This window comes from Sapajus apella, unplaced genomic scaffold (assembly GCF_009761245.1).
Source record: "Sapajus apella isolate SASKATOON/1434 unplaced genomic scaffold, GSC_monkey_1.0 scaffold4, whole genome shotgun sequence".
NCBI classification, from domain to species: Eukaryota; Metazoa; Chordata; class Mammalia; order Primates; family Cebidae; genus Sapajus; species Sapajus apella.
The window spans coordinates 29,064,726-29,086,812 of NW_022436944.1; positions in this window are offsets into that span (position 1 = coordinate 29,064,726).

Sequence of the window (22,087 nt, forward strand, 5' to 3'; positions counted from 1 at the left end):
TTCACACAGTCTCAATAACTTAGAATTTTTAGTACATCATCCAAATCATTTTTAAAAAGAGGCATTTCAGTGTTTTGTTGACTAAATGCCATGAGCTGTATGATTTAAAACTCATATATCAAGTTCAATAACATGCAAGTGAAGTATTAATCAATTTTGTGTAAATTTGCCTAGATGGTAAGCACATATCATGCCTTGGAAACTCAGTGAGCAGTGAGGAGTAGCCCTAGTCCCAGCATGAGAGAGAATCTAAGAAGTTCTGCTGTTGGCCCAACCCAATCCTTATGAAGAGCTATTTAAATTAAGCCATCTGCACAAATGAATTGCTCTCTTCTAGTCACCACTATTGTCCTAAAGTGGATTAGGAGAGAAGCAGGGCAGCACTGCTTTGTACTTAATCCCTTTCAAGTCAGAGACTTCATTCAGCCTACAGCCAGGGGCCCAAGTCAGCTCAGAGTTGAGGCTGAGATGGAAGGAGGATAATGTATTTTGTTTGTTAACCTAATCTTATGTGCCAGTTTACTTAGGCATACACCTTCTCTTCCCAGCTACATTGTCAGTTCTGGGACCTCAGGAAACAGGCTTGATCCCCGCACAGAGATGCAATGTCTGGTAAATGCTTGCTAGATAACTTAGAGTTATCCAAAGTAATGTTTATGTTCAGTGGGTATAACTGAAGCTGCATCCTCTCTAACTTCCCACAGGCATGAAGAAAGTTTTGAAACCTCAAACTAGCTGACTTTTAATACTCATACCTAAACACCTTTACACAACTGCTTTGAAAATAATGATGAATTCACTCAAGCAATTAGTTCTTTGGTGATTGGCTCTCTGGAGCTTGACTTAATCAGGTCATCACAGTTTTTAAAAAGCTAGTTGAGTACTTGTTGATTTTTCTTTTTATTTCTTTGGTAAAATAGTATGCATTCAATGTATATACAGTGCTACAACAACCACTTTTGCAGATATTTCATGGAAAAACAAGGAGTCAAAGGGATTGTTTTGGGTTCCTGGAATCAAAGGTGACTTTTTTTTTTTTTTTTTGAGACAGAGTCTTGCTCTGTCACGCAGGCTAGAGTACAGTGGCATGATCTCGGCTCACAGCATCTTCCACCTCCTAGGTTCAAGAGATTCTTATGCCTCAGCCTCCCAAGTAGCTGTGATTACAGGAGTGTGCCACCACGCCCAGCTAATTTTTCTATTTTTTAGTAAGGATGGAGTTTCACCATGTTGGCCAGGCTGTCAAAGGTGACTTTTAATTTCCAATTCTTAAACGTTAAACAACATCATTTTCTGATAATAGAATCCACATAATTGTTATTAAAAATATGTATGTTTGAATTTGGAAATAGCATGTCTCATGCTCTTTTCATGAGGGACTTGGAGACAGTGAAAGAGAGAGAAAATGCATATAAATCACTGTGCAGGGCATCTAGCCTTTACTGATTCATCCAACAAAAAATGTATTGAGAGCCCACACTGTTCCAGGCATTATTATAGTTCACTTCAATAAACAAAGCAAAATCTTTGCCATAAGGGACTCTAGGAATAAGGTGTGAGAGACAGAGAATTAGAAAGACTAAACAAATAACTATGCAACATGCTATGTGGTGATAAGTACCAAGGAGGAATCAAGGCAGGTAGTAGGGATGGAAAGTCTTCTTCTCCTTCTCTTTTTTCCTCTCCTCTCCCTTTCATTCTCCCTCTCCTCTCTCTCTGGAGGGAGGGGGAGATTTGCTATATAGATGGTCGGGGTGGGCTCCATTGATAATGTGACAACTGAGTAGAGACCTGAAGAAAGTGAAGGAGAAAGCCATGTGGACATCTGGGGTTTTCTAGGAAACGTATTTGGGGTAAAGGGAGCAGCAAGTATAAAACCATAAGCTGACAGCATACCCTTGTTCGGAGAACAGCAAGGGAAACAGTGTGGTTGTAATAGTATCAACTGGGGTGGAGAGAGATGTAAAGGATGAGTCAGAGAAGTAGTGGGATGAGGGTGGATTACAGGCAATTTGGTTTCCGCTCTGAAGTCATAATGGAAAGCCACTGGGGAGTTAGGAGAAAGGAATAACTGATCAGGCTTACATATTAAAAGGGTAGAGAATCAGCAATAAATAAGAGTTTTTGTGGTGGAAGTACTATGTTGTTTGTGATATAAAGGCCCAGGGCTTAACTCATGATTAGAACATCAAGAATGCAAGCACAACTCTCCGCTGGGTCCTCAGGGAAACTTCACATTTTCAGATGAAAGTTCCATCGTTTTTCAACTTTTATTTTAGAATCAGGAGGGACATCTGCAGGTTTGTTACAAAGGTATATAAATTAACTCAAGATGGATTAAACACTTAAATATAAGACCTCAAATTATTCTAGAAAAAGATAGGAAACATCCTTCTCAACATTGGCCTTGGCAATTTACAATTGTTCAAAAGCAGTTGTAACAAGGCCAAAAGTTGATAACTAGGACCTAATTAAATGAAAGAGCTTCTACACAGCAAGAGAAACTTCCAAGAGGGCAAACAGGCAGCCTATGGAATGGAAGAAAATATTCACAAACTATGTATCCAACAGAAGTCTAATATCCAGAATCTATAAGGAACTTAAATCAACAAGCAAAAACCAAATAATGCCATTAAAAATAGTTTCCTCTTTTATGAAACAGAGATGATGACACCAGACACTGTGAGTCTCTGTGAGAACAACCCGAGAGTATACAATACATATGGTATTTTGTTAAGTGAAGAGCAGGCTACAATGTAGGGTATAAAACACAATCCTGACTTCACACACAAAAAATCCTAGTATATTGTAGGAAAGAATATGCTAAGAAAAAGAATGAAAAATAGTTATCTGATTCATGATATTGGCAAATTATTTCACTGTTTCTTTACACTTTTTGTGTTTTCCAGATTTTTCTCATTGAATATGTATAATTTTTTTTTTTCAAATAAGCGTAGAGTCATGGGCATTTGATAAACCTTAAAGTCGTTATTTCAATGAAAAATAAAGTGGTGAATGCAGATCTATTGACAATTCTCAAGAAGTGTTCAAAGGTGAGTTATCATGAGAACAATGGCCCCAACAATCCTTTCCTTCCCAGTTTCTCTGCAGATCAGCTTCAGGGAGAAGACACTGAGGGCTGACAGCCAAAGGGAGAGTTTCAGCAAAGGGTCCAGGAAACCTGAAATAAAAGGAATAGAATTCCAGCTTTTAAAAATTTTTAAAAGACTTGGAAACATCCTGGGAATAAGAATTCCTTTGCCATAATCTGTACTTAGAAGGGAAGTAGAAAGTAGTAGACACTGGAAATGACAAGCGCCCGTTCATATTTTCTCCTCTCCCATACTGTCTCCAAAAATTACTCTTAAAATAAAATTAATTTATCCTGGCCTATAAGGCTCTATCTAATCTCATACCTGCCACCTCCTAGTTTCATTTTCTACCATTTCTGTACTTCTCTCATCATGTTCTGGACACTCCGGTATTCTGTTCTCCAGGTGAAAGTATGTTTCTCCTCTGGGTTTCTCCCTCAACTCTTCCCTCTACCAGGACCACTGTTAACCTTGATCTCTACATGGCCACTCCTTGACATTCAGATCTCAGACTAAACACCATATCCTTGAGGAATTTCATGACTATGATCTCTTAAGTAGCCCACTCACTCTCCATCAGCACGTTCAATCTTATTACCCTAATCATCTCTTTATCTCACCCATTTTTGTAATTAGAATTTATTTTTCAGAGAAATTTCAGGTTCATAGCAAAATTGAGTGGAAAGTTAAGAGGGTTACCTGCTATTCATTGAATATTTGTGTCCACCTGAAATTCATATGTTGAAACCTTAAAGTCCAAGGTGATAGAACTTAGAAATGGGCCTTTGAGATTTAATTAAGTCACGAGAGCAAAGCCCTCATTAAGGGGTTAGCACACTAATAAAAAGAGACCAAAGATAGCTTTTATCTTCTCTATCTCTCCACTCCCTTCCTCTCTCCTGCTCCCTTTCTCTCTACCATGTGAGGGCACACCAAGGTGTCCATCTGAAAACCAGAAAGAGGGCCATCATCAGGAACTGAGTTGTCCAGCACTTTTATCTTGGACTTCCCAGGCTTCAGAACCATGAGAAATATATTTCTATTGTTAAGCCATTCAGTCTATGGTATTTTTGTTATGGTACCGTGAACTAAGACATTATATTTATACACATCTACACACACACACACACACACACACACACACACACATACACAAAATGATCAACTTCATTAGCTCTTAAAGAAGTGCAAATTAAAACTACAATGTGATAGCTTTATGCTTACTTACCAGAATGGCTAAAATAAAAGAGATTGATTATACAAAATGATGGTAAAGATGTGGTACAGCCATTTGTGGAAAACTGTTTAGTTAAATAACTACTAAAAATGTTTACAGACCCTATAACCTAGCAACTTCCATTCCTAGATATCAGCCCCACAGAAAAGTACGTATATTTTCCTTCAGACATGTATAAGAACATTTAAAATGGCATTGTCCATTATAGCCAAATGCTAGAAATAATCTGAATGCATATCAACATGATTAATAAAGTATTATATAGTCACACAGTGGAACACTGTACAAGGATGACACCACAATACACAACAACATGGATGAATCTCAGAAACCTAATGTTAAGCAAAAGAGATCAGATAATCAAGAAAAACAAAACAAAAAATGCCCCACGGTGTAAGATTTTATTTATATGTAATTCAAAAATAGTCGAATCTAATTTGGAATGTTAGAAGTCAAGATGGTGGTTACCCTTATGGAAGGCTGGTAGTGACTGGAAGGGAGTATGCAGGGGCCTTTCTTGATGCTGGCAACATTTTCTTCTGTGATCTGGGTGCTGGTGACTCAGGTGTATTCGCTTTGTAAAAACTTATCAAATATATACTTAGGCTTTTGGCACCTTTCTTGTATTACATGTTGGTAAAAAATTTTATTTAAAATATGTTTAATTAATCTTCCACTAATTACATATTTCTTTGATAATTCAGAAGTTACCTTAGAATGTCTTGGAACATTCTGTCATTATTGTGAACATTGGCTACTAGTGCTATCCATAAGTCTGTGTGTGTCAGGGATGGGGTAATGTGAATAACATTATGTGCTTAACTCATTCCAAAACCCCAGTGAATTTTTTAAATTATTGTATTTAATATTTTAGAATAGTTAATATAATGCTTATAATTAAAAATTCTCAAGGTAGAAGAGAACATATTGTGAAGAGTAAATCTCCTTTCTAGTCCTGAAATCTGACATTCAATTTGCTACTTCAAGAGGTAGCTACAATCACTGGTTTACTGTGTGTCATTGCAGTTTTGAGATCCTGAACAAGCATGTATACACCTATATAAAGCTGTCTTATTTATTTAATGGCTGCATAGAATTCCACGATAAGTAATATACTCTATTTTTTTTATTTTTATTTTTTCTCTTTTTTTATTGCATTTTAAGTTTTGGGGTACATGTGAAGAACATGCAAGATTGTTGCATAGGTACACACATGGCAGTGTGATTTGCCGCCTTCCTCTAATTTATTTAGCCAGGTCCCTACTGGTGAATGTCTGGATTGTTTTCACTCTTTTGCTATTTAAGCAACGTTGCAATGATTACTTAGTGCATGCCATATTTCATGGATTCGTATTTGCAAGATGTTGGAGGATAAATCTCCAGAATCAAAATTGCTGGTTTAATGTATTTATATTATTAGTCAGTGTTACCAAATTGTCCATTATAAGGGTTGAATCAATTTATATACATACCAGCAACATAACTATCCCCCAACTAGAGATGTGTTGACTCGGTGGGCTATTAAACTTTTAAATCTATCAATCAAATAAGTAAAAAATATGAGTGAGATTACACATCTTTTCACACATTTAAGGGTCATTTTTACCTTGTTTTCTATGAACTGTTTCCATCAATTACCTCTTTTTAAACTTGTATTATTATTAATTTTAGAGACAAGGTCTTGCTATGTTGTCCAGGCTGGTCCCCAACTCCTGGCCTCAACTGATCCTTCTGCTTCAGTTTGTCTAGTACTGGGATTATAGGTGCAAGCCACCATGCCTCACCCAGCTTTGTCATTTTTAGAAATTTCATTGCTCTTCTCTTTCTTGTTGAATTGTAGGACCCCTCCATGTACTCATGGAATTTCAGTGAGTTGAGTGCAGATATTTTCCCAATTTATCATGTCTTTTGATTTTGTTTGCTTGTTTTTGCCCCTTGCAGAAATTTTTTACTTTTATATGGTTGGATTAATCAATCTTTTATTTTACAAAATCTGGGCTTTGTGTCATATTTTAAAAAATTTGTCTCCACTGCAGTGGAGAGGTTTAGTTTATCAACTAATTCTCCTGTGTTTTCATTTTGTACTGTTATGATTTCATTTTAGTGCTTAAGATTTCATTCATCTGGGATTAATTTTGATAAAATGGGTGAGGTAGGAATCCAACTTAAATTTTCAGTAGGGCTTCTTGTTCTAAATAATTCATTCATAATTTATATTTCTTTCACTAGTTGAAAATGCTGTGTTTATCAAATATTAAATTTCTGTGTGTACTTGGATCTGTTTATAGATTTACCAGTATATTTTAATTATTGAAATTATAATTTATTTGAATGGTGATAGTAACATTTCTTCAGACTTTTTAGTCTATTTTTTATGCAAATTTTAGAGGCAAGTTATCTATTCCCAGAAAAAATATGTTATTGGCACTTTTATTGGTATACATTAAATTTAAGATTAGCTTTGGGATAAGTGATTTTATGATTCTTGAGTCTTTCTACAAATATGGTATATTTCCTCTTTAAGTCATTTTTGTTTCCCTCAGCAGTGTTTAACTTTTTTCTTTATATTGATCTTCCACATTTTCCTCTTTTATTTCTAGGTATTTTTTGCTTTTTTAAAAAATGCTATCATAAAATGGGGTATTTTACTTCAAGGTTTGCTAGACGGTTTTAGTTTGTATATCATGACTTTGAATTTCTGGATAATAATGTTTTGCCCTGTTATTTTATTCAATTTTCTTAAGATTTATAATTGTTTTGCTATAGATTATTTTATTTTTTTAGGTGAAAAATGTTATCTTCAAATAACAATTATCTTTTTTCTTTTCAATTTTTAATTTTTTTAACCTAAGATACTATTAATACTTCTGGAACAATATTACACAATTGTGGTGATAAAGGACAGCCTTGTCTTGTTTCTCTAATGAGATGTTTTAAAATGTTTCTTTATTAAGAATAAGTTTTGCTTTTAGGTTGACAATGTATATGAAAATACATAAATGTATGTTTCTAAACATGTTAATGAAATGTTAATTTACTTCTACTTTATCAAAGTTTTTGAAATAAAGAAAGGGTAATGACTTTTATCACCTGCTTTCTCACCAGGCAGGAATGCTCTTATGGTTTTTTATAGTGCATGGTATTATTTATTATTTTTTAAAAAACTATTTCAAATATATTTTAAAAATAGAAAAGCTTACTGAAGCTCAACATACCCTAGCTTCAATAATTATTAACTCCTGGACAATGTCATTTTAGGTAGACCCTCCCTGCCCCTCTCCCACTACCACTCAAATTATTTTGAAGTAAATCCCAGTATTGTTTCATCTATAAACATTACAATATTAAATGATAGATTTTTTAAATAAACACAACCATAACACCACTATCACACCTAAAAAATTAATAATAACAATTATTAAACAACAAAATTAACAATAGTATTCAATACCACAAAATATCCAGTGTTCATATATTGCTTTGACTGATTACGTATAGCAGTTTGTCAGAATCAGGGTCCAAATATATTTAGTTATTATTATTATGTTTCTTACGTTAAAAAACATCTGTGGTTTCACTTTCATCTCTTTTTTTCTTCGCGATTTTTTTGTTGAGATGATCATGTCTGTAGAGTTTTCAGCAGTTTGTGTTGATTACATTTCTGTGGTATAGATGAATGCGTTCCCCTGAGCCTTGTTTTGCTACAAATTGGTAGTTAAATTTAGTCATTGAACAAATTTAGATTTAATTTATTTTGGTAATATTACTTCATCAGCTGTACTGGGTATTTCAGAATGAGGAACATATTATCTGTTTTTTTTTCTCTTTGGGGGATGTTAGCAACCACTGATGATTATTCTGTAGATCCCTTAATTCGTAGACATTCCAAAGGGAGATGCTCTGTCTTTACTTCTTTATTGGCTGGAGTAGTCCAGCTAAAAAGAAACTTCTCCTGAACAACTACTAGAGTTCCCTGAGGTACAGTTCATAAAAGAAAGACATGAGAGGTGTTTGACTCTTTCCCTTTATTGAGCAATTTTTAAAATATGAAGTGACTCCTGGCATGCCCCAAATGATGACCAGTGTTTTTTTTACTATTATTATGAACCCATCATCATGATGAACACGTATATGAGGTATTCCAAATCCATTGCAGTTGTTGTCTTTATTGGTGCCCACATTTTTCTATGTTGGGCTCTGGGAGCTTATTCAAGTTGACCTCCATATCCTTTAGAAACAGCTTTAGTAGTATTAGATAATTTCCTTACTTTCTGGTATGCCAAGTTGTTCTAGAATCATTATTTACATTTTCCATCCCAGATTTGAATCTGCCATTTCTTCAAGGAGTCCTGAAGTATTTAGAGACCACAGTCTGCATGCTACAGGTGTTTACTGCACCTGGCTTTTTCATTATTTCTAGTTTTTTGGGGATGGACAAAGATAGAAAATGTCTTAAAAATAAAATTCATTGGGAACTCATACTGATTCTTCGAATACAGAGGCAGATTATAGAGTTTTAACTTAATTTCATTAATCCTACATTGATTGGTGCCTTCTTTCTTCTACATCAAAACCTCTGCTCTTGGTAACACCAATGTAATTACTTATCACACTAAACACAGAGTAGCCTGAGGGTAATATTACTAACAGTACTTTCCAGAATATGATTAGTTTAAAAAGCTTAAAATATTTTGCAAGTTTTTTTTTAGTAATTACAGATATTCCAAAAGGAATGACCATATACATTACTGTGTTTTAAAATGAGTTAGAATGATTTGTTCTGGTGGTGCTTTTTCTGATTTGAGCAGTTAATATAGTAAATTACATTTTTAGATATCCTAATACTGCATTTCTAAAATAGCTCCAAATGAAGAATTCTATGTAGAATTTTTGCATCAATATTCATCTGTAAAATTGGTCTTTGGGATACTTTGGGGCTGTTTTTATTGGTTTTACTATCATAACTTTGTAAAGTGAACTTGGGAATTGGAAGTTCTCCTTTTTTCTATGCTCAGGATCAGCAGAAATAACATCAGGGAAAGATGGAAGGGCAATTCAATGGAGAAAAGATAGTCTTTTCAACAAATGGTGCTAAAAAAGTTGGATATCAATATGCAAACAAAGGAAACATGATCAGACTATTTATAAAATTAACATATTATGGATAATAGAATTAAATGTAAAACCTAAAGCTATAAAACTTCTAAAAAATAACAGAAAGTCTTAGTGAGCATTTATTAGGCAAAAATTTCTTTTAAAAACTTACAAAAGCATAGTTCATAAAAGAGTAAAAATGACAAATTGCACTTCATCAAAATTTCAAAACTTTTGCTTTTCAAAAAACACTTTTAGGAAAATGAAAAGACAGACCATAGACCAGGAAGACATGTTTGTGAAACAGATATGTCATAAGCAACTTGTATTCATAATACACATATTTTAAAACTTTCAAATAATAATAAGTAAAAAACCCAATTTAAAAATGGGGCAAAGTTACGAACAGTTGTTTCACCAAAGAACAACTATAAATGGAAAATAAAGACATGAAATATACTAACAACAGTTATTAGGGAAATTGATAATAAAACCACAACGAGATACCACTTGTCAACAAATAATAGACTAATGCTATTATTTATCAACAAATAGTAGAGTAGTACTCTGATGCTATGTCATAATGCCTAAGTCATTTACCTCACTTTTTCTTACCACACAGGCATTCTATCATCTTACATCATCACAAGAAGAAGAAGGGTGAGTACAGTACAATACAATATTTTAAGGGGAATGGGGGAGATATATGGAAACCATATCCACAAAACTTTCATTACAGTATATTGTTCTATTTTTATTATTGTTATTAATCTCTCACTGTTGCCTAAGTTCTAAATTAATTTTCGTCATAGATACGTATTTATAAGAAAATACACAGTGTGTATAGAGTTTGGTACTACCATAGTTTTAGGTATCCACTGTTGGTCTTGGAATGCATCTCCGTGGATACGGGGGGACTACTGTACACAAATGTTTATAGCAAATTTATGTACAGTTGCCAGAACACCTTACTGCTCCTTCCCCATGAATAAAGGAATTTATTCTTTTACACCTTCCATGCTCCCACCTACAATGGATTTTTTACGTAAGGCAGGCAAGAGTGTGGTTCCTGCAGCAGCAGCCACCTCCCTCTGCCTGGGGAAGCTCCTGCCCATCTTCTGCCTGCTCCTCAAGTTTTCTTGTAAGACCTAGTTATGGTCTGTGGAGAATAGTTTGTGAATGAATCTGAGCTCCATTTGCATTCACAGCTCTTAGATGTTCTGTACTCTCATATTTGCTCACACTTGGCCTTTATCAACACATTTAAAAATTTAGCTGCATTATTTTTGCCTTCTTATGTTGTTCCTGGTGTCTTTTCCTCCCCTGTTCTGCCACAAGTGAGCTGGTGTTACACCTTGTCTCTCCTGGGACGGTCTCATTGTTATTTGCATTTCTGACTACTTTTTTGCCCTAAAACCTCAACTGTCAGCTGGGTTGAAATACACCTGTGATTCTGTGCTTTCATTGGCCTTTTCGAACTGACAAGGTAAGAGCGACACGGTCCTCTTAACTTTCTACATTGTAGGCAGTCATGAAACTCTGGCTTCGGTTGTTTCCAATCAGTCAAAAAGCTACCGTTGTTGTCTCCCAGAAAGCATGTATGGATTTGTTGTTGTTTTGTTTCATAAAAACTTCTTGATTAGTTACCCAAGTCAATCTCAATACTGTCACGTGTCATTTATTTTGAAAATCTTTGAACTAAAATAAGAATTTTCTTACATTAAAAGCTTTTTCTTGCTATCATGTTACTTTTTAAGGAAAATGAGTGTAGAAGAAAACTTCTAAAATGAATGTTTCTTTGTTTGATTTGACACTTAAACATGGTACAATTCTTCAGTAAAAGTCTTGCTCAGCATTAAAAATTTTAAAGTAAATGAATAATTGTATATTAATATTAATTTTAAGAGTAAATGATTCCCCTGTGGCCCTCCTGGCTCAGATGCTCTTTTCCTTGCATCCTCTTTGCTTTAGGGCTCTCAAGGTTGCCTCTCCTGGGTAGGCTGCTCCAAGTCCTATCCTCATGCCTCATTCAGCTCAGCTGAGTGAAGCTTTCCCAACCACAGCCTTGACAGTCCTTCTCTAGCCTTTCTCTTTCTTCCTAAGTTCAATCACATTCAGTTTTATCCTTGAGCCCTTGCGTTCTTCATTTCGTGCTATTTTTTTATGTCTTATCTCTTTAAGACTTTTAATTCTTGCCATAATGACATGTTAGTTACCATTTTGTCCTACTCTGTGGCAAAGTTAATAAAACTTTGTGGGGATTTTTTAGGGTTTATTTTTATTTATTTATTTTTTTATTTTGCTGTTGCTTTGTTTCTTTATAACACACCCTCACCATTTGTACTGTTTCTACTTAGTTCCTATTTAAGTTCTTTTTACATCATTAGTCACCTTAAATATGAATACTCTTTTATATCAACTATTGGTTAGAGATTTGGGTAAGAAAGGCTCCTGGGCTACTTTCCAGGTGTGTAAGAATTCCCTTCCAAAGTAATGTTAGGACTGGGAGTTCTTTTGCCCTTTCCTGCACCCCAGCCATTTGAGACTGGTACTGACAGGCTGCTCATTGAGTTTCTCTCTTTCATCTCTTGAAACAGTGGAGAATGCAAGTTCTGAGGCAGAGATGCTGTGGCAGAGTTAAATTGCTCCACATGAGAAGAGGCTCAGAGTAAATGAGATGGAAATAGAGAAGTCCAGGAGGAAAGAGTTAGAGACAGCTGAGGCCATACAGTGTGATGTGCGTGGAAGGAGAAAATGAGAAGAGAGGATAGGACCCCCTTCTCCAGGCCTCCCGCAGTAGAGGCATATACAATGGGGATTTTTTTCCAAGGAAATGCCCTGTGTTTTATAACCACGTCCTGGGAATTTTCGTCAAACTTATTGAAAGCACAGTATGCTTGTAGAGGTGACATGTCTTGTGGAAGATAGTGGTGAAGGGCATAGGTTTTGTGTCAAGTTGTCGGCAGTTGAGGCAGAACAAAACCAGCCTTCTGAAACCTTGGTCCTGACTATGACTAATCATGCTTACACATGATGTTTACTCCCACCACCACCCTGTGTCTCCCAGTCATGATCTGTCCTCCACTCCCAACCCAAGACATCTTCCATTCAAAAACTTTTCCACAACTTGTATGGCCAAAAGTCAAAAGATGAAAAATTATTCATTTCAAGTGGAAATACATGAGATAATTAACAATTATTTCTATGCTATTTTTATAGCACTAAAGTCACATTGCTAATTTATAAATGATATATATTACAAGTTTTATAAGACTTGATATGCTCATAAAATTACCACAATCTTTATCCAAGTTATTTCAAATATATTTATAGGTTAGTTTAAGTTTTTGTTTGAAATAAAAATTACAAGCTCAAAGAAATATAACATCTCTCTCTCTCTCTCTTTTTTTCCAGTGTGTATAAAACACTGTAGCAAACATAGGAAGCTATCGTAGTTTTCAAAACTTTATCTTTCATGATTTATAGCAGACCAAATCTAAATTAACCTCTTTTTGCATTTCTTGGATAGATTTCTGCAGACCTTCAGAACATGCTCCTGAAATTCTAGGGCTATACAGCAGAGTCTCTTGGCACAAGAATCCATGCCATTAGGCTTCTCCAAAGCAGAATTCACTTTATATCTTTATAACAGGGAATGTCCATGCCAGTTGTTCATCAGGGGATTTAGAAAAGCATTCAGGGGGTATTCCTTTGGAAAAAGTTACTCTAAGAGTGACTTAGAATGTGTCCTCTGTCATACCATAAAGCAAGTATACTGCCCTGGTCCCATGAAACCGGAAGTTGGTGCTCCAAATCCACAGGGAATGGTGCATGTGGGGACCATGGGAAACTCAGAGGGATGGAGCCCCTAACTCTGCAAATAACAGTGCCTGTGACACTCTGCCAAAGCCTAGAAGATGGAAGCCAACATTTGTTTGCCCCTTGTGTAGTAGGGTCTATGAAAATTTGCAACCATTATACACTATAAAATAGGATCATTATGTTATATATGACATCAGTATAATAGCAGAGAAAAGGTTTGTAATAGACATGCTGGGTCATCTAGAAAGGAAGACAAAACTCTTTTCATACAGAATTCTGTTAAAATAAAAGTATGGTTCTACCCAGCCCCTGAGGAAGGGATGATGTTTTTACAATGTTTAAATATAGTAGTTTGGGAGTGTGGGAGGCAGAGAGAGTAACTGGATGTAGTCATTATGTCAATTAATTAATTGTTGCATTTTAATGTACATGAAAATGAAACTGACTTCTAACTAAATTTAGATATGTGAATTGGAAGGATGAGCTGGATTTGGGTAGAAAGATATTAGGAATGGGAGGGCTGGTATCCACAGCAATGAAAGCAAAATAGGCAAAAAGGCAAGGGTGGGCATGGCTGTGGTGAATACAGGGAATTACACAAAGCTGTTTGTAGAGAAAGCAGGATGTTATGTTGGAGCAAGAGAGCCGGAGCTGTTTAGTGTAGTGCTTGGAATTAAGCTCAGAAGGATGAACTGAAAGAGGCAGACAGACAGGAATGGATGAGCCAGGGATCATCTATACTGAGAAGTCAAATTGAGGCCTGAGGTGGTTTGAGGGTGGGCCAGGGTGCTGGCGATGGGAATGGAGAGTAAGGGGCACATCTGAGGGACATTTTAGAAAAGGAATAATGGGATTTTGTGACAAATTGGTTATATGGGATGAATAAAAAGATGAAACTGAAAGATGTCTTCACATTTTCTCAACTTGGAGATCAGAAGAGTTCTGGTCCCCTTGAGCGAAATGGTAAAGTTGGAAAAGAATTCAGCTTGAAAGAAAATGAAGAAAAGGAGTAAGGCTGTGTTTTGGTCCCATTGAATTTGGTGTGGCTGTTGAGTATCCAAGTGGAAAGTATTAAGAGGCCTTAAAATGGGAATGTTCTGTGAAGGTTGGAGGTCAGGATAGAAGCTGTAACTCTAAAAGTCATCAACATCAAAATCCATACGATAAAAGTGGATGAAATCTCCAGGTGAAAATAAAGACATAAGTTCTGACTCTAAGAATTGAGAATTGGTGCTACGTGAGTTTTTTATATAGTTATTTTTGGCAGCCAGTTCTACATTTCATTCAGTTGATGATAAACTGGGAAAACATATTTCCTGTTTTTCTATAGGTTTTCCATTATTTCTCTAGTCAAATTTATCCATTCCCATCAAGAGACTATATTTGTTTAAGTGATGAACTTTCCTGTAGCAAGCATTAAAAACGAGTCCTGTCTGGCTATAAATATTTTTCAAATCATGCAAACACAACCCATTTTTCCCCTTAATTTTCAACTGTAAGCTTTCTGACGATGAACTGTACTGTGGTAGAAGAGAGAGGAGGAAGGCGGTGGGTAGAGACAGATCTTTTTTATAAAGATCAGCAATTCTCCATGCTTTTATCCCAGGCAAAGATTACATTTAACACCCAGGGGTCTCTGCTTCCTCAGATCCTTTTCAGAATGAGTGGCTGTGGCACTGCAGATAGTTTGGGGTGTCCTTTCATATTTTGACAGTATTAAATATATCCCAGTGAGCCATAAATCTGTGATTTATCTAAGAATAAATCGTATCTCTAATAAGGGACCACTTTTTAAAAATTGGACAGTTCATTATGTTAAACAGACAGACTTTCTAAAAAATACAAAGTGTGTCAGCCCACCATTTTTAATGAATATAATTTAAAATTCCTCTCTCTTTAAAAGAAAGCTATTTCTCTTAATAAAGAAAAACTGGGAGAGTGCCTGAGTTTTGCTGGCTATTGTATATATTTACTCTTTCAGCAATGGAGAACGCTAAGGTTCTGCTCAGATTTTTTGGTATCCATGTTGCATATTAGGGAAGGAAATGGAAAAGAAAAAAAAAGGAGAGACCCTTTAGGGCTAAGTGTGGTGGAAGTACACAGGATAGAGCCCAGGTGTGGACTTAATGTGTTCATGCCTATGTTAGTATTTCATACTTCAACATGTTTAGTGTCATCTCAGGGGTTGAGTTGGCCTCATTTGCTGTGATATCCCTGGTGCTTAGCATAGTATCTGAAACACCTGGAGGTGCTCAGCAACTGTCTACTGAATAGACATATACTGTGTGCTGAAATGACATGACTATGTCTTAAGCATTCAGATTCCGTCTTTGGCTATTTTGATTTACTAAAGATGTGATATGCTCTTTACCACTACTAGGCTGGCCGCAGACCTGGGAAAGAGAAAAGATTTTAGGTTCAAAGATGTATCTATTTTTTCATCCAGAGCCTGGAATGTTTTACAAACAATTATACCTCTAAAGGAAGGCATTACTACGTTCTTAGATTTGTTTTCATTAATGGATTAATAGATTTCAGTGATGGGCAATGAAAAGGAGGGTGTAGGTGTGTGCAGAAAGGAACCCAATTCCTTTAGAGGACTGTAATCTGTTTTAGAGATTTTCCATAAAAATGAATAAATGAATCAACCACATATAGATGTAAAATATGAATAGCTGAAGATAGATATAAACATGATGGAGATGCCTGTTTCTGGCAATATAATAAACCAAAATATTCTGAAAATCCCTCCAGTGCAAAATACCTGAAAATGTTGGATAAAATGTTTAAATATATGGAATCCATAGCAAAGCTGGCAAAAATAGAAGGAAAATACTTAAGGCCAAAAGTAATAAAGCAATATTCCAGAAGGGTGAGAAGTGAGCCAATGGCCACCTTGGGATATCTGCCTATTCCAGACAAATTAGAGCTTCAATTTTCAGGGGCTGACCCTGGGAACAGTGATAAAACTTAATATTACAAGTTGGAAAGTCAGATCAGAAATTCCTGTCTAAATCCTTGTTTCCCAAAGGATGGCACTCAGGGAAAAGACAGCTTGGAGAAGAGAAGATAAGGAAGTTGCTCTACAAAGGGAGAAAACAGGAAATTTTCCTTGACTCTAAATAAAAAGAATATCTTCCTTGAGAATGTATAACCATAAACTGGCCCTCTCATAGGTGTGGGACCAAAATTTACACTATTGGTGTGAGCCAAAAAAAGAAACAAAAAACAGACTAAGCATTTGATTGAAAGTACCTTCTGGTTGGTAATGCTCTGAGGCACCATGTAGAAGAGCACACCTTAAACCCAAGCCTCAAATGATGCCCCCATATAAAAGTGAATAAATGCAAACTCATCATTTGAAAAAAGACCTTTGGAAGGAAACAAGGCACCATGAATGAGAAAATTTTTACTCAATCACAAACAGCAAGATAAGACAATAAAGACTTCAGATTTTCTAATCAAAGGCACAAAAATATAAACTAAACTTGCTTAAATATTTAAAGAACTAAAAGAGAAAATTTAATCTAAGACCATCAAAGAAAAAAGAAAAAGAAGAAATAAGAAGGGATGTTTCAAAAACAAAAACAAAAAAAAAAACAAAAAAAACCAACAACAACAATATTATATAGAATTTCCCCAAATAGAAATATAATCATTGAGGTTAAAAAAATAACAAATGCATTAAAAGGCCAACTAGACAGAGTCAAATAAAGAACTGATGAAATGGAAAAGAAATGTGAAAAATTACCCAGAATGTAGTGCAGAGAGGCAAAGAAATGAAGTAACATCAAATCAGAGTCTCAGAAGGGAAGAACTGAGTTAATGGGGAAAAGCAACATTTAAGGAGATAATATATAATTTATTGCTTTGATGAGAGGTAAGAATTATCTCTTATCAAATAAATAAAAACAAATCCGTTTGTACAGGTCGCAGTGAAGCTACAGAATACCTAAAAAGAGAAAATCTTTAATGCAGCCAGAGAGAAAAGATCAGTTACTTATAAAGGAATGAGAGACAGGGCTTGGGCTAGGGTTAAACACAAGAGGTTCACAGAGTATAACATTTAAGGAGATACTCTCCAGTTCAACAGCAATAATGACCCAAAACTCTTATGAGAGAGGAGTGGCTTTCTCCTTTAAGAACAGAAAATTCTTCCTTCTCAATTTAAAAATGACACTTATAACAACTGATATTGCCAAAGAGCTATAGTTTTTTTCCCCTTGTACCTTCTGCCAAGACATCCTTAAGAAAAAGTGTCTAAAATCCCCTAGGGAAATACTTCTATAGTCATGAGAATGAGAAGAGACAATGTGTAGCAGCCAATGTGAAGGAAACTACAAGGTTTGTAGATCCAAATTTGATAAAAAATTTGTTAGATTTCCCAGAATCAGGAAAACTTCAGCAAGCCATAAAAATAAAAGCTCAAAGTAAAATAGACAGATATATTTTACTCCAACCAATATATAAAATTAAGGTTCTTGACACATACGCTGCCATGTTCAAATTCTCTGTCCAGAGACAGAGTTCAAATTCAAATTCTCTGTCCAGATGCCACTAATTAACTATAGCACTCTACTGAGACAGCTCAGATGTGATTTCAAAAGCTCTTTAATACGGGGCTCCTGACAGGAGTCAGTAATGGTTTCCAGTTCACCAATGTATCTCTAGCACCTAGGACAGTTCTTGAAGCCTTCTTTGTGCTCAGTTATTATTGTAGATAGGTGAATAAACTGAATTTGACAAATAAGATTAAACATATTTGCCACAATCGGGCCAGTGATTAATAATAATGAATAATGATACGAGAAGACTAACCTTTTTTTCCAGTCCACCTCCTCAGAATAGATGGGTTCTGAGACATTAAGGTCTTCCTGGTCTGGGAATATGATATTCCAGTGGGACAAACTGGGCATAAAGCTGTCCCATAAACAAGCTGGGAATGGTCTTGTGTGTATCTGAGGTTTAATTCATGAAACTGAAAAGTAGTTATTGGAGGTGATGTCTGTTGATATCTTTGGCTAGCCCCTTTCCCTAATTCAAATTTGTCGACCAATTTTCTCTTTTGAGCACCAAACCATAAGAACCAGTAGATGGATGGAGACTAGTGAGAACTAGGTTCAGGTCTGCCCGGCCAATTGGTGAGCAAAACAGTAGGACTTTTTCTTCTCTAGGTTTGATAAGTGCCTGGTAACTAGTGGTCAGAAAGTCATCAGTTGAGAATTGAGAATCAGAAAAGAGCTTTGACACACTTAGAAATCTGTGTATCCTTTCAAGGAAGAGCAGCATCATCTTCTGTGCACACTCCTGGAAAAACCTGCCCATCTCCTTGTCTAAGATGGCTGAGGGCACACTGAGGCTGGAAAACTCTAGCTTTTGAAACTGAGTTAATCAGACAGAAGAAAGGTTCCATCTTGTTACTTCACCCAGAGACTTTGTGTTAGGCTTACATTGCTATAAAGAAATACCTAAGACTGGGAAATTTATATAGAAAAGAGCTTTAATTGGCTCATGGTTCTGCAGGCTGTGTAGGAAGCATGCTGACAGCATCCACTTGGCTTCTGGGGAGGCCTCAGGGATCTTTTACTCATGGTGGAAGGTGAAGTCAGAGCAGGCATGTCACATGGTCAGAGCCAAGAGCAAGAAAGAGAGGCAGGGGAGGTGCCACACACTTTAAACTACCAGTTCTTGTGAGAACTCATGCAGTCACTATCGTGATGACAGCACCAAGCCATGAGCAATCCACCCTCATGACCCGAAACCTCCCAGTAAGCCTCAACTCCAACCTTGTAGATTATAATTCAACATGAGATTTACAGGGAACATCATCCAAACTATATCAGACTGATAGCTGTCTGAATGATATACCACCAGTCCATCATTCTTGAGATAGCCGTAACTTAAGATCACCAGCTGGATCTGAGTTCTAAATCACAGACTAAACTGACAATACATTTAAATACATTCAGTAGACAGAAGGTTAAAAGATAAACCTAAAGCCCAAAATGGAAAGTTCTGATAGAATGGAACTGCTTGATGGGATGATCACACATGCACACACACACAAAAATACAGCAATCGTAGAGATTTAATTATAGCAGTGAAATAATTTTTAGAAGAAAGGCATTAATTAAAACTAGCAAGAGGAACTAAGAGGATGATCTCTATTGAGACTCAAATTAGTAGTCTAGAAAATTAAGTAGGATGAATGTTTCCTGCAGCAAAAAGAGAAGAAAAAATAAAGACCTAGGGTTCAGAATCAGAAGCTCTAACATAAAAATAATAAGTGTTCCAGAATGAGAACCAAAGAACACATGGCAAAACAATAATTAAATAATAGGAAAAAATACCCCTGAGCTGAAGGCAGACATAAATCACAGACTCAATCCATAAATCCAAGTTTCAGGCTGGATTAATTAATAAGAATACACTTAGGCACATCCTAGAAAAAGTCCTAGACTTAAAAGATAATGAGAAAATCTTACAAACTTTCAAACAGAGCAATTTTTTAAGAAAAAGAATCGGAGTGGGTCAGACTGGAAGACAGAGATAGTTATGTATTATCTGTAGGTCATGAGAAAAAAATGGCTGCAACCTAGGGATTCCGGTTCTAGTCAGGATATCATTTACGTATCAGGGTAAAAAGAAAAATATTTGCTTAAATCCAAGATGTCAGAGTATACGCTGTCTGCATATATATCTGAACAAAGTGTTTGAGAAAGAATTCCAGCCAAACAAATGAGCAGAGCAGAGATCTACCAAAAGGGAAGATGAAGAAACAGCAAGCAGTGAACCATGCCATGTGTATAGCTTAGTTTAGCTAGGTAATAACAGAGTGAATGCTGATGTTTGTGGATTTTCAGAATAAAAGATAAATACTTCAAGAGAAAATATGACCAAAATCTGGAATTTCAGCAAAACTTAGGAAATGCGGCTGAGGTATGGGAGTCAAAGCACTCTAATTTGACTTCATCTGGAAGGGGGAAGTAAAAAAGTAAAACTTAATCTAAGTGCCCCATTATATTCGGCTGGAGGAGGACACTGATGGAAGTGAGCACGCTGGTGGCAGAAAGAGTTGGTATCTGTAGAAGAGTAGTGCAAAATGTATATTTTATGGGTCATAAAAGTGCAATAAAAGTGTGTAATAGAACATGCAAGTTAATATATAAAAATAGTAATAGGATCACATTAGAACTACTAATGAAAAGTAAAAAAAAAAGTGACAAATGCAATAAAGAGTATATATTAAATTGGATGAAATAAAATTAAGTACATTGGCTTTTACCCCCAAATGTAAATAAGCTATTAGGTTGGTGCAAAAGTAATTGCAATTTTTGCCATTAAAGGTAAAGCAAAAGTAATGGTAAAAACCCCAATTACTTTTGCATCAACCTAATAAGCACCTCATATCCTTTGCTTTGTTTTTTATTTTTTTTTAAATAATTTGTTTTACATTGTTACTTTATGACATTTAAAGTGATAAAGAACATTTGAGGTAAAGGGGATGTACCTTTAAGAGGAGGTGAAAAAATTCAAGGCAAATTAAAGTGAATATTAATACCAGGTAAGGTTGAATAGAAGAATAATTATGTTAAATAGGTTAAAAAGGATGTTATATGATGATAACGGTAGAATTTTCAAAAATCATAAAAACTCATAAAGCTGTATACACTAATCTATTAGCCAGATATAGATATAATTCTTTATAACTAAAGAATAACTGTAACTAAAATATTACTTTTAACATTTAACCCCTCTAGACTTATTGAGGGGTTTCATAGTACAAAGAGTATCTACCCTTCGTCCAGCCTTCCCCACATGACTATGGTACAACTATCAAAAATAAGAAATTAACATTGGCACAATCCTATTAACTAAACTACAGACTTTATTTAGTTTTCACTAGTTTTTCCACTAATGTTCTCTGTGTGTGTGTAGTGTGTCTGTTTAGCATCTAATCCAGAATACCACATTGTCATTTAGTTGTTGGATTTCACTAGTCTCCAGTCTGTGGTAATTTCTCAGTCATTCCTTGTCTTTCTTGACCTTGTCAAGTTTGAGGAGTACTCACCATATATATTGTAAACTGTCTCCCAAGTTGGGTTTGTTTGATGTTTTCTTGTGATCAGATTCAAGTTATGGATTTGGGGGAATTTGCCCTCCTCAGTACATCATATCAGTGGGTATATGATGTTGACATGTCTTTTTACTGGTGATGTTAACCTTGATAATTTGGTTAAGGTGGTGTCTGACAGGTTTTCCACTGCAAACTTCCCATTTTTCTCTTTAAAATTAATAGATATTTGGGAAGAAGGTAACTTTGAGGCTATTCATATAATCCTGTTTCTCATTAAACTTTTACCTACTAATTTTAGCATTCATTGGAAGATATTGCATGCATCAATTATTACTGTAATGTTTTTTTAATGGTGATTTTCTATTTTCCTCATTCCTTCTATATTTATAAATTGAAATTCTTATGAAGAACTTTTTTGATCCTCTATTTATTGATTCAATCATTGTATCAGTTTGGATTCATGGATATTTATTTTATTTTCTGAATCATTATCGAATACTATCATATGCTCAGATTGTTCCATATTTGCTCAGATTTCTTAAGAAATCTACCAGATTGACTTTTAATTTTTGTTTAAGTTTTAACACTTAATTTTTGACATGACAAGATACTTGTATGTTCTTGTCTATACCGCTGGACTTGACCTTTTCTTCAGTGAAAGCCTAGTTCCCTATATTGGAGAATGGTATGTAAAACCAAGATCTGGGCACTAGATATGCTTGTTACTTCTAAGGTGTCTCTGCTTCTAGACAGGGCTGGAAAACA